This window comes from Echinops telfairi, unplaced genomic scaffold, assembly GCF_000313985.2.
Source record: "Echinops telfairi isolate 266 unplaced genomic scaffold, ASM31398v2 ScPeMD7_5592;HRSCAF=6446, whole genome shotgun sequence".
NCBI lineage: Eukaryota > Metazoa > Chordata > Mammalia > Afrosoricida > Tenrecidae > Echinops > Echinops telfairi.
In genome coordinates, this window is record NW_022109491.1 from 2,745,527 (window position 1) to 2,759,711 (window position 14,185).

Sequence of the window (14,185 nt, forward strand, 5' to 3'; positions counted from 1 at the left end):
TTCAAGTCCATGCTAGTGTTAAATTTAATGGTGACCTGGATTCCCAGTGGGTTTCAAATTGTTACTCAGCAACTAAGGACAATGGAGTTGATCTGGAAACAGAAAGCATGCCACCATGTCATGTACCTTCCAACGGACAGGGTTGACTCCTTAACCTCCTTAAGTCATAGAACTCCCTGGTGAGGCTGCTCCTAAGACCTGGAGCCCAGCCAAAAAGATGCCCTTGTTTGGCTATCCTTAATGTTAAAGACGCTGCCAGAGAAAGTAGGTACATGTACTCCTGTAAAGAGTTACAGCCGGAGAATCCCAGGGAAGCATTTCTACCCTGTTCTACAAGGTCTCCTCGAGTCGGACCTGACGCCACAGCAGTGCGTTTGGAGATTTGGGCTCTTTGTGGAAACAGGCATATAATGGAAAATCACATTACAAATCAATCGTTTTAAGTCATGTCTTTTCATTGTTTGGTTTTGTTTTTATACTTTGTTCTTTTCTCATTGAGCAACTAGATGAATAAAGGCTTAACCTGTGGGATACAAGGGAAAATGCCTCTAGACCAGCGGTTCTCAACCTGTGGGTCGCAACGCCTTTGGGGGGGGGTCGAATGACCCTTTCACAGGAGTCACCGATTCATAACATTAGCAAAATGACAGTGATGAAGTAGCAACAAAAATAATTTTGGGGTTGGGGATCACCACAACATGAGGAACTGTAGGTATTAAAGGGTCGCGGCATTAGGAAGGTTGAGAACCACTGTTGTATACTCTAGTGCCCTCAGACTAGCTCCAAACCAAGAATGACTCGCATTATGGACTTACACAAGCAAAAAAGTGTATCAATAGCACTTGCAAATAGGTGGATTAAAAATATTGCCAAGCCACTTAAATTAGGAGAGAAGGAAATAATTTAAGGAATCATTTTACATTTATACATTTCTTAATAATGGGAGAGGTTTTTTTAAAAAAATTTATAACTGGCAAGCATTGCCTAAAAGAATAATAAGACAACAGATTTCTGTCAAATGACAACTTTAAGTATTTGAAGAAAATCTTGTAAAAGTTTTAGCTCATTTCAGGAATATAAAAGCTATTAGATAGGGAATTTGGTTAAAGTGTATGCTGCATGGAAGAAAGATGAGGTTTCTACTCCAATGAAGAGTTACAGTCTTGGAGGATATGGGAAGGAAGGGAAAGGGATACGGGAAGGAAGGGAACCAGAGAGCAATGATGGATGCGTAAGCCCCCTAGAGGGGAATGGATAACAGAACTGTGGGTGCAGGGATACACCGGACGGTGAAAGATATGACATATGTACATGTAATTTATTAAGGGTTCACGAGCATAGTAAAATAAAGAGGAGCTGATACCAAGGGCTCAAGTAGAAAGAAAATGTTCTGAAAATGATGGTGGCAGCATCTGTGCACATTCACTTGATGTAATTGATTTATCGATTGTGATCGTATCTGTTAGATCCCCAATAAAATAACTAATTTTAAAAAATTCACAGTCTTGGAAACCTACAGGGGCAGATCTACCCTGTCCTATGTGATCACTGTAAGTCCATATCAACTCAATTACCATGAGTTTGTTTGGGTTTTTGTTTGCTTTTTAATCATTTCATGTGTTTATCCCATTTCCTTAATAATTTTCTTTTCTTCCCATTATTAAGTTGTGCACAAATATGTTTCATACTGGGCAGCCAGACAGGGCAGTTTTAAAAGTATGTCGACCAGAATATCTACAACACACCTAATACCTGCCACTACCAACTGCTGTGAGGTTGATTCTAGCTCAGGAAGGTTCCATGTGTGAAGAGTAGAACTGAGCTCTATAGGGTTTCCAGGCTGCAGTCTTTTGGATATAGATTGCCAGGCCTTTCTTCTGAGGTACATCATGTGATTTTCAACCACCAACTCTTTGGCCATTTATGCCACCAAGGGTTACAAGACTAGCACCTAGAAAACAATACCCACTAACTAAAACATTGACTGGCTATAGCATACCAGATATATCAAAGTCAAAGGTTATTGAGTCAAGTCTGACTCCTAGCAACCTTAGACCCTATACAGGGTTTTTGAGACTCTAAATCTTTATGGGAGTAGACAGCCTCCTTTCTATCTCTGAGCAGTGCCTGATGCATATGAACCAATGAGCTGGAGGTTAGAAACTCAAAGCAGAACCCACTATGCCACCAGATATGTTATTGTTGTTAAGTACCATCAAGTTAGTGCTGACTCACAGTGACCCTATGTGTAACAGAATGAAACACTGCCCAGTTGTATCCTCACAATTGTTGTTATGTTTGAATCACCTACATACAAAAGCCACTCACTGCCATGGAGTTGATGTGTACTCATAGCAACGTATAGGACGCGTTAGAACTTCCCTGTGGGCTTCCAAGACTATAACTCTTTTTTTCCCATCATTTTATTGGGGGCTCGTACAACTCATCACAATCCATCCATCCATCCATTGTGTCAAGCACATTTGACCATAACTCTTACTGGTGGTTTCAAACTCCTGACCTTGCAGTTAGCAATCCAATGCATAACCACTACACCACCAGGGCACCCTCATATAATGTGCTAATTAGGTTTATTGTGCCAACCTGGCCAATAGGAACATGGGGGTAGAGGTTAATCAGGTTGCAGTTTGATTGGAGGGCAAAGAGATAAATGACTCTCCAAGGTCAGCCCCGTCTCTCTCTTGCTTTCTGGTGATCAGACCAGCGTGCTGCTGCTTTAGCTAGTTCTATGCCTCAACCTGTGAGCTACACTCCCTGTGGGCCAAGTCTACGTGTGGATCATGTCACTAGAGCTTGAGGCTCCTTTGAGACCTTCCCTGCTGGTGTGTACATCGCTTGAACTAAGGCTGGTGGATCCTGTTGCCTTGCATTGCTTGAATTCAATATCCCATCCGGGCCTGCTTCCCTGAAATACCGAAATAGTGACTTTTGCTGACCCACCCTATTGTCTGCTGCCTGCGGGCAGACTGTGCCTGTTTTGCCTGAGGGAAGACTCCACTGTCTGCTTCCTTGATCTTGGAGGGAAGCCCCCTCTGTGAGTTGAAGGGACTTCCAGTATATTAACTGTTCCACGGGAGTGAGTTGAACTGAGCCCTCTATACTGCTGTGTGGACTAATTAGCTGAATATATGTATATATATGATCATAAGTGTCCTCCTTTTGTTTCTCTATAGAACTCTTCCTAACACATATAGTATAGCATATATCATAAAACGATTTAGTAGTATAGCTATTATGTGGTATCGTGAATAAAGCACCTCTCTTGAACCAGCCGCCAAAGCCTCTGGCTAACCTGCAATACCTTCACCTGGTTCACAGCTTCATGCCTGATGGGAAAAGTCCATTAAAACACCATTTTAAAAAAAATCTCAAATGAACAAGAAAACATATTAAAAGTGGCTAGTCATTTTTCACACAGAGCTAACCAGTTGTTTATGCTACACAATAACAACAAATGTCTCAAATGAAGAATGAACAGGAAATGCGGCCACAGCCTCTTGCACTGACCCCCCGCCCCCCACCCCCCAGCATGTCTTATGTATGGGATACTCTTCAAGTGTGAGGGGCCGGGCACAGGCCTCTTTCATTTACTCTGCAGCGTGATCCCCCAAGATCTGCACGGTCATAAATCACTTCACAGGCAAGGAAAAGGAGACCCAGGGAGTTTAAATAACTTGCTCAGATTATGTAACTAATCAGTAGAAGAGCTGGGATTAGGCTCTAAATGGTCTCACTGCAAGTAAGTTATTTGCTTAATTTTGTAAATAGGATGAGAAGGATTGGAGACACAAAATTGAAATAGGCTTAATCGAGACACAGAAGAAGACTGTTCAGATCGACCTCACTGCAAATCCTGACATTTCTGGCTTCTTGTTTCCAAAGATGATCAGGCCCTGAGACACAGGCTCAATATTGGTTAAAATTCCCAGAAGATGGAGATGGTTACCAGAATACCAACTTATTGATTTCAGAGAAAAATGCAACTGTCAACTGAACTATAAATAGTTGGGTTAGCCTGAAAAGAAAATTCTCTTTGGGTTCTCATGCAAAAAATAAGCTTAATGTGAATTCAAGTCGTAATCAGGGGGCATTTTACATATGTAGCATGAAAACTGCTCTTCTGTAGATGGGAAATATGCAAAGTCCATCTGCTGACTCCTTCAACAAATTACACAATAATCATAACATTGTTGATCGGTATGAAACAAACAGAGCTGGATGGAAATGCAATGCTGTAGCATCCATTCACTAAGATTCATTCATCAATTCAGTAGGTCCTGATGGGACTTCAATAACATATTAGAGACTGGGTGTTCAATGTTGTTGTTAGGTACTACGGAGTTGGATCCAACTCATGGTCACCCTGTGTAGTTCAGGACAAAATATGACCCATCCTGTGCCAGCCTCACAATTGTTGCTACATTTGAGCCCAGGAGTCCAGCCTCTGTGTCAATCCATCTTGTTGAGGGGCTTCCTCGTGATGACCCTCTATGGCCATCTCCAAGGACTGACCCTTCCTATTAACATGTTCAGAGTGTCTGAGAGGAAGTCTCGACTTCTGTGCTGTACTTCTTCGAAGGCAGGTTTGCTCATTCTGCTGACCACCCACGGGACATTCGATGCTCTTCCCCAACATCATTGTATTAGGCCGCTTGGACTAAAGAAACCAATCCGGTGACACTCCTACATGTGAAGGAAAGAGCTATATATCAAGAAGCTATTACATATCAAGACAACATCCCTGCCCAGTCCACTCAAGCCCATAAGTCCCACTTCAGACTCATGCAGCCAACGGCACCGGTACAGATTGCAGGAAGATCACAGACCGGTGCATGCAGAGTCATGTGGAATCAAGGTCACTGGAAGCATGGCAGGGCACCAGCGGCTCTCAGGGTCAGTGGCAGAAAGAGGGGGAGGTTCCCAGGGCCCTCTTGATGAGAAGGCCACAACCCTAACGAGACACCATCAGGTTGGATCGACAGGTTGGATCAAACCCCTACACTTTCATATATCTTCAAGTTGACCTAAAATTATCTATCACAACCATAACTGAAATACATCGATGTTTGTTCAGTCTTCTCTATTCTATAATAGTTAAATAGTGCATTAATTTTGGGTGGTTGTTGCTACTGAGACAATCCCAACTCATGGCAACAATTTGTGACAGAGTAGAACTGCTCCACATGGAATCTTCACAAGAACCCAGCACCGGGCCCTCTTCTTCCATGGCACTGAGTAAAGAGTAAGTTTCTCCCCATATTAAAAAAAAAAAAAGACTTCACCTAAAGAAAAAAAGCATACAAACGTGATATTTACCCCCAAAGTGAAAACATGAAATCACGTAATATTTACATCCTCAGTAAGTGACCGGAACACCCTATACTGATATCTCCAGGTGGACACAGTACCACTGACAAGTACCACTCACGGTACCACTGACAAGTACCACTCATGGTACCACTGACAAGTATCACTCACAGTACCACAGACAAGTACAGTACCACTGACAAGTACCACTCATGGTACCATTGACAAGCAGCAGTTGGTGGCACTGATCCAAGGGACAACCCACTATATAAACCTAAACAACAGAGCGATCAGTGTTTAGGTCCAAACCAAGCATCAGTGACGACTTGTTGGTATACCATACACCTTTAGCATTCTAGCCACTTACAGCAGCAGGCCAACTGGGCATGAGATGAGAATAGCAGTCCACAGCTTCAGCTCATCTGGATCTTGCCTTCTGTTGACCTCCTGCTTGCTGAGGAGCAAACTAGACACTGTGCAGCAGTCGGTAGAGGCAGCTGGTCCAAGTTTCTGTCCACTTTGTATGGAGCTTGGCCCCAGGTCACCTTGTCCAGAAGCACCGACAGTGGCCTCCTGTTGGACTCTCTGACTTGAGACCAATGTACTGATCATCACGCATTGTCCAAAGCCTTTCTTCCAACTGTCAAACCATCAGGCTTTGCTTATCTTCCTGCCTGTCTTTGTTTACATTAACCTTTGTGCCTCCTACTCAAAATTTTTCCTAAATAGTTCATTGATGGAGATCATTGCAAATTATCATTGTCTCAGTGTGTTAACCCCTTGAGTAAGCCTGACATTGTGAAAACCACAACCAAGTGTGCTTGAAGCATTATTCTTTCCAATGATTCCTCTTGGGCGCTCTCAATACGCTGGGTGGATTCAAACTACCAACCTGTAGTCAGTAGTGTTATTGGTGCTGGGTGCCGTCAAGGTAGTTCCAACCCATAGTGATCCCAAGTACAAGGGGACAAAATCCTACCTGATCTGACACCACCCTCACAACTGTTGCTTTTTTGAGCCCATTGTTGCGGTCACTGTGTCAATCTGTCTCATTGAGAGTCTTCTTTCCCAATGAACCTCTATTTTACCAAACAGGATGTCCCTCTCCAGGGGCTGGTCCCTCTTGCTAGCATGTCCAAAATATTTGACATAGAGTCTCACCATCCTCTCTTTTAAGGAACATTTGACTGTTATTTCGTCCAAGAAAAATGTGTTTTCTCTTCTGGTAGGCCATGGTCCTCTCGATAGTGTTTACTAACATCATAGTTTGAATGCATGAATTCTTCTTTGGTCTTCCTTATCCACTGTCCAGTTTTCACATATATATGTAGGATGATAGCCTTCTGTATGGATTACAACTCATTGTAAGAACTAAAACTCAAAATCCTCACAATTGGACAAATAGGTAATATCATGGTGAATGGAGAAAAGGTTGAAATTGTCAAGGATTTTGTCTTACTTGCATCCACAACCACTGCTCATGGAAGTAGCAGTCAAATGATCAAAAGTCATATTGCATTAGGCAAATCTGCTGCACAGACCTCTTTAGAGTATTGAAGAGCAAGGATGCTCCTTTGAGGGCTAAGGTGCACTTAACCCAAGCCATGGTATTCTCCATTGCATCATAGGTGTTCATGAGAAAGTTGAACATTGAATAAGGAAGACCAACGAGGAATAGATGCATTTGAATTGTGCTGCTGGCAAAGAATCACGGGCCGCTAAAAGGACGAACAGATCTATATTGGAAGAAGTACTTCCAGAGTACTCCTTAGAGGCAAAGATGGCAAAACTGCATCTTAAATATTTTGGACATATTGTCAGGAGAGACCAGACCCTGGAGAAGGATATCAAGTTTGATAAAGGACAGGGGCGGTGAACAAGAGGCAGGCCCTTGATGAGATGGATTGACACAGTGGCTGCATCAACGCGCCCGGGCATAAGAACGATTGGGAGGATGGCTCAGGACTATGCAATGTTTCCTTCTGTTTTGCACAAGGCCACGCAGGGTGGAGCCGACTCGATGGTACCCAACAGCAACACTCCGAAGGGATGGAAAATACCAGGGATGGGGCCAGGTACACCTTCAAAGGGATGTCTTTGTTCTTTACCACTCTAAAGAGGTCTTGTGCAGCAGATTTGTCCCATACAATATGTTGTTTCTTCACGGCTATTTTTAGGAATGCAAGTAAAATGAAATCGTTCACGGCGTTCATCTTTTCTCTGCTTCTCATGATGCTGCTTGGTGGTCCAGTCGGGACGACTTTCGTTTGATTTGTACTGAGTTGTAGGAATCTGTCGTGAAGGCTATTGACATTGAATTTCATCAGTAAAGTGCTTCAAGTTCTCTTGGCTTTGAGCAAGCAAGGTTGTGCTACCTGCATATTGCGGGTTGTTGGTGTGCTTTGCCTAATCCTGATGCCACCCTCCTCTCCGAGTCCACGTTCTCACAGGATGTGCTCAGCCTACAGAGTGAATAAGAATGGTGAAAGGACACAACGTGCATGCACGTCTTCCCTGATTTTAAAGCACACCGCATTCCAATGCTCGTTCTGTCTCCCTTTTCTTCCCGCCGCCCCTGCCCTTGTTACGGTGACTCGAGTGAGGTTTGGTGTTCCCAGGTTCTGCTTGAACAATGCCTTCTGCTCTCTGCACAGTTTCCACGGGAGTACAATGAAGTGTTCTGGAGTTTTCATTCTTCCTCATGGTGTCCATAGTTTGCTATGAAACACACAATCGAATATCTTCGCATAATTGATAAAACACAGGTAAAATATTTCTGGTATTTTCTTTCAGTCAGGATCCATCTACCATGAGCAGTGGTATGCCTCCGCCCATGTCCTCTTCTGAGTCCAGCTTGAATTTCTGACTTCTCCCTGTGGTTGCAACCATTTCTGAATGATCTTCAGCAAAATTTTAATGTGACTGTAATAATATTGTTCAATCATTTCTATCTTCTATTGGGTCACTTAGGTGGCCAGATGCTCCTCCTGAGAGATCTTGGACTGATTTCAAACTGCCAACTTTCTGTTAGTGTTTCAACATTTGCCCCACCCGGGCTTCCTCTAAGTAGTAATATGTTTGGGCCATCTCCCAAACATCTACGCATCAAGGGACGATTTCATGACCATATGCATCAATGACACCTGCTTGTGGCTATGGCTTTTGCCCTCCCCACTTCTTCCTACTTGGAATGAATACTCCGATGGCCAGGACAACCATCCTAAGGCCAAGGTGAAAGCCACCTGGCAGAAGAGAGCAAGGCACAGAGATAGAGCTCCTCTGGGCTCACGCTGCTGTCATGCAGCTGCCACTTCACTTTCAGGGTTCAGCTTCAGTTCACTCTCTCTGTGTGACGGATTGTTTTCCTGCCAAATGTCTTGGACTCCTAAAACAAACAAACAAACAAACAAACTCTATGGCCATAGAGTCAATATGGACTCACAATGACCCTGAAGGACTGGATAAAACTGCTCCTGTGAGTTTCTGAAACTATTACTGTTTATGGGAGTAGAAACTAGAACATCTTTCTCCCAAAGAGCAGCTAGAGGTTTTGAACTGCTTGCCTTTGGGATCGCAGCCCAACATGTAACCATTATGCCACCAGGGCTCCTCTGGACTCCTAATCCTTATCTATTACACCTGTGATCGTAATCTCATTTGAGAATAACCAAAACCAAACCAAAGTCACTTGTTTCAAGTCCATGCCAACTCATGGTAACCCTGTTAAAATGAGCCTTGGTGGCTTAGTGGTTATGTTCTGAACTGTTCACGACAAGGTCTGCCATTGGAACCCACTAGGCACTCCATGGGAGGAAGAGTAGACTGTCTACCCCTGTAAAGATTTGTCTAGAAAGCCCAAAGGGGGAGTTCTCCTCTCTCCTATAGACTCATTATGCGTCAGAATCAACTTGCTGACAATGGGTTTTGAGTTACAAACTGCTCCATGGGATTTCTAAGGCTACACATCTCTAGGGAAGCAGACAGCCTCATTTTTCTCCCTTAGAGAAACCGATGGGTTTGAACTACAGCTTTATGCTTAACCTACTGCATCACCAGGGCTCCCTTCCTTGGGAACCAGATCTTCTTGATTGTGTTAGTAAGGACATTATCAGTGTTGGGTGTCTTAATCAAAGTCATTTTTGAAATGTCAAAAGAATGGTTCAAGTAGAGACAAGTCAGAACCACGTTAAGGAAGACACGAGACATGTGGAGATGGCCATGGAGCCACGGAACGTTGGGACTAGCGAACCGGAAGGAGGTCTGTCCCCAGATGTGACAGAGGGAGTCTTCGGGAGCTGGTGTCCTGACTGACAGTTAACTTCTGAGCTAGACAAAATAAGCGGGCTCTTGATCCCCCAGTGGGAACACCTCTGGGACAGCAGGAATGAAAACCAAAGACACGGCTGAGGAAACGCAATACCCATGTGGTTCCGCTACCACAGAGCTTGTGTCTCCGGCCCCTGAAACTGGCATGATTTCCTCATTCTCAGTCAACATCTCCTTATAACTATTGGGGATTTAGAGTAAATATTATGAATGACCGCATGTTATTAAGCAAAGCAGGAGGCACATACTTTAAACAATGCTATGCAGAAATAAGTAAGCAGAGATTACTCAGAAATGGCTTTCCTGCTGTTTCGATTTCTCTGCCTCCTTCTGGTTCACTTCCTTATCTGTGCCCTTGCTCCCAGCAACTGCTTCAAACCATCCTCAAACGCACTGCCGTTGAGTCAAGGCCAACTCTTTGAGACCCCACAGGACAGGATTGAATTACTCCCATAAGTTTTCAAGACAGTTAATTCTTTGCGGGAATAGAAAACCTTGCCTTTCCCCATTGGAGCAGCTGGTGGCTTTGAACTGCTGACCTTGCAGTTAGAAGTCCATCCCACAACCACTATGCCAACAGCGCTCCTCCAACAACTGCGAGAGAAATAAAGATTGTATTTTGAACTTGGGCCTTGATGTAGTTTCTCTAGGGCACTGTACCAGAGACATCACTCGTGGATGGCGCTGACAAACAGAAACATATTTTCTCATCGTGGGGGAGGCTCGAAGTCCCAGTTCAGGGCGCCAGCTCGAGGGGCAGGCTCCCTGAGCTGTCACCTCCTGAAGAAGGCCTGTATCTTCTGAGCTTCTGGTCCTGGGTGATCGCCATGTGCCTGAGCATCTCTCTTCTTCTGTCCTTGCTTCTCTCACTCGCTTAACTCTTTCCTATCTTTAAAGAGATTGGTTCAAGTGTAGTTGTTGTTGTTGTTGTGTTGAGTGCCAGTTCGGACTCCCAGTGGCCCTATCGACAACGGAACAAAACACTTCTAGAGCTGGTGGAAGAGGTTACCAAATGGCTCTATTCATGCTCTGCAGGGGATGAGACGCATCCCACAAAAGAAAACGAAGGTACAGCTAGGACTGGAATTCGGGGGATAGGTGCCTTGGAGAAATGAATAAGGAAATAAAAACAACATTACATTAACAGTTCTATAGGCCAGGCATTCTTCTATGTGTTTGTTGTTGTTGCTGGTAGGTGCCGTCTCACAGCAACCCGGTATACAGCAGAAGGCAACGCTGCCTGGCCCCCAACAGTCCCCACCATTGTTCTCATCGTTGAGCCCACCAACGCAGCCCCCGAGTCCACTCAAGGTATATCCGCCACGAATCCTGCCTGGTTAAAGCGGCTAAAACAACCCAGTCCCAAATGGGATTATCACACAGACAAGAAGAGCAGGTTGGACACAGAGTCGTTTTGGAGAACCGGTTTCAGCCTATAGCAGGTGGTTTTGCAATTGTGCAGTTATTTAGGCTAGTCGTGACCTTGGGGGTGAACATGAAGGGAGCAGAGTTCAGTGTTTAAACAGAAATGGAGTAAGATGCAAACGGTGCAACCCAAATCCACCATTTAATCTCATCCGCATTCAGAGAGAGAACTCGGACTGGTGCTCACATCGGGTCTGTGAGAATTGTCCAAAGGAAAAGCCCAGCAAGCACAGTCTTCCTTCTCTGCCAGCCGCACTCGTTCTGCTTTCAAACATCGTGGATGGCAAACCAGCCCCGCCTGAGCATTCCATCCCCACTGGGAAATGGCTCTGCTGCGGCGGCGATCGGGGAAAGAACAGACAATCTGCAGGTTCCATTATTGGGGGAGGGAGCTGGTGTAGGAGGGAAAAAAGGCTACCAGCAGATGATTTCTTTTTTGAGAAAGCCCAGAGGGAAAAAGGAAAAGGGGTGAGGGGAGGGAGAGAGAGACAAATTCAGATGGTAAGGCCTCTGAACTTCTGCGGAAAGAGCAAAAGCATTTTAAATTGTTCTGTTGCCGTAACAAGCGGCAGAGCTTATTGTTCTGTTTGCGGCCTGAGTTCTGCAGAAAATAAATATCTGGAGCTGGGGGCATCTAGACATAATGAACATCCAGAAGTGAGACTGCACACCCCCCACCCGCCCCAGGTCTTTGGGGAATTGGCTCACTGCCAGGGAAGAAGGGAGATAAAGTAGCAGAAGAGAAATGTTAGCGATGGTCACACACATACACACACACACACACACACACACACGCACACACACACACACACTCCAGGCAAGAACTTGTGTCGGACAGAAAAGAGAAGCCCATCACCATCCAGCAGGCCCGTGCACTGGGGGCTTCTTACAGGACAGGCGTCCTTTCCATCCCCCACCATTAGAAAGAAACGTTTCCCACAGGAGAAAGCTGAGCTCCCGTCTCGTCTACTCCCTGGCACCCTGAGAAGCCACTTCCGGTGCATGGTAGACCTGTGGGTTTGTTCCCACTCTCGTCTTCCCAAGAGCAGGAGGCTCACACGATAGCAAAATCTGGTTTGTAAGTTGCACGTGGAGTGTTTTCATTGGCATTTCCGGTCCAAGATTATCCCCCACGCCTTGGAGTTTAACATGGAAGTGGTGGGCTCACTTGATAGATGAGAGAGCAAAACGTGACTGATTCTACAGGTGAGCTGGATCATTAAAAAATGGGGCCGTGCCTACTGAAACCAGTAGCAGCGCATCCATATTGATCGATCCACCATGGAAGTGGCTTGGCAGCATGGTGAAAAAAGAACAGAAAATTCAATGTGGTCATTGGTAAGAGATTCCCATGTAAAAATGGTCAGATGGAGTCCTCCAATATCTTTCATGTACCTCCTGTACCCAAAACTCTCTAGTAGGTACTAGGCTATACAGACAGGTGTCTAGACACAGATACTACTGTCTCCGGTGTAGAAGGTATAATCAGATATGTAGCAAACATATACTTACTAAAAGCCAAAACCAAACCCACTGCCATAAAGTTGATTCTGACTCCTAGCAGCTTGACATAGTGTTTCTGAGACTTTAAGCCTTCATGAAGGGAGGGGGCTTCATCTCTCTCCTGCAGAGTGGCCAGTAGGCTCCAACCACCAACCTTGAGGTTAGTAGTCCAATGTGTACCCAACGGCACCACCAGGGCGCCATCTCAAATGCACATAAAAACAAAACAAAGTCACTCCCATTGGGTCCATTCCGATTCATAGCAACACTGTAGGGCAGGGGAGAAGCCACTTCTTTCTCCCAAGGGGCAGCTGGTGGTTTCAAAGTGCTGACCTTGTGGTTAACCACCCTATGAAAAACCTCTTCCCTGGCAGACCTCAAAGACAGGATGCTCAAAGAAAGCAGACCCAAGGATCCTTTGAATGATAGGATTCCATTTCCACGAGATGAAGGCAGATCTGAAGGGACTGCACATGGGTAAAGGGTTTCATTTGAGGTGATGGAAAAGCTTTCTAAAATAAATTGTGGTAATCGTTTCACAACTCTGTAAACATATTAAAAAATATTGAGCTGTGGACTTAAAATGAATGAATTTTATGGCCTATGCATTATATCTCAATAAAGCTGCTGAAATTACATGAGCAGAAATTTTAGAAATATAGAAGAGTCTCATAAAAAATAAATAGCATCAGCCCTAATCATTCCACTTCTCCAAAATTAATAATAATAACATAGTTATGAATTGTACTCATAAATATGCTTGGAAACCAGGAGGAGTGTGATCAGAGTCATACCCTTTCACTGAACTTATTTCCATTGATATGATGAGCAAAAACTGACATGCTGGGCTACCTGAAGAGGAAACAGCCCCAAGGATCAGGCAGAAGGTTCATTAGCAGTCTCACCAGGTTTCCTCATACTTGTCATGGGAATGTGGGAGAGGAGGAGGTGACTTAAATGATAGAAAGGACTCCAGGAAAACAGTGAGAGCATGTTTTGTTATGTGATCAAGGACAGCTTTATGGACCCAATGGGTGGATTTTACTTGCGTGGCTGTTTCCAAGGTCATTTTGATGCCTGAGGACCAGGGGAACATACAGTAGGTGGACATGTGTTCCACAGCTGATAGAGAATGCTGATGGCCACAGAGACATGGAGTTTAGAAGTCGGGCAGTGACTTCCCCTCTCTGAAGGGTCTAAGGCAGGTTCCTTCCTTGCCTCTTCCAGTGGCTGGTGGTCTTGGGTTCCTCTTGACTGGTACATGGGCCACCCCCACCCCCAGTCCTTGCACCTCTCTTCACATGGCTGTCCTCACCTGTTCTTTCTGTGTGTACCTGTAGCTCTCACCTTCTTCTTACAAGGACAACAGCCGTATTGGCTTAAGGGCCACTCTGGTGTGACCTCATGTTAACTAATTACTTCTCTCAAGGCCCTGTTTCCAAATTAGGTCACCATCACAGGTACCAGGGATTAGGATTTGCACATTTCTTTGGTGGGTGGGGGTGAGGGGAGAAGCAACAATCAGCCCCTAGCAGTAAGGACAGGGATTGCCACCAGGGAACTCATAAAGCAAAAAGTAAGAGCGTGCCTGGGACCCACCGTG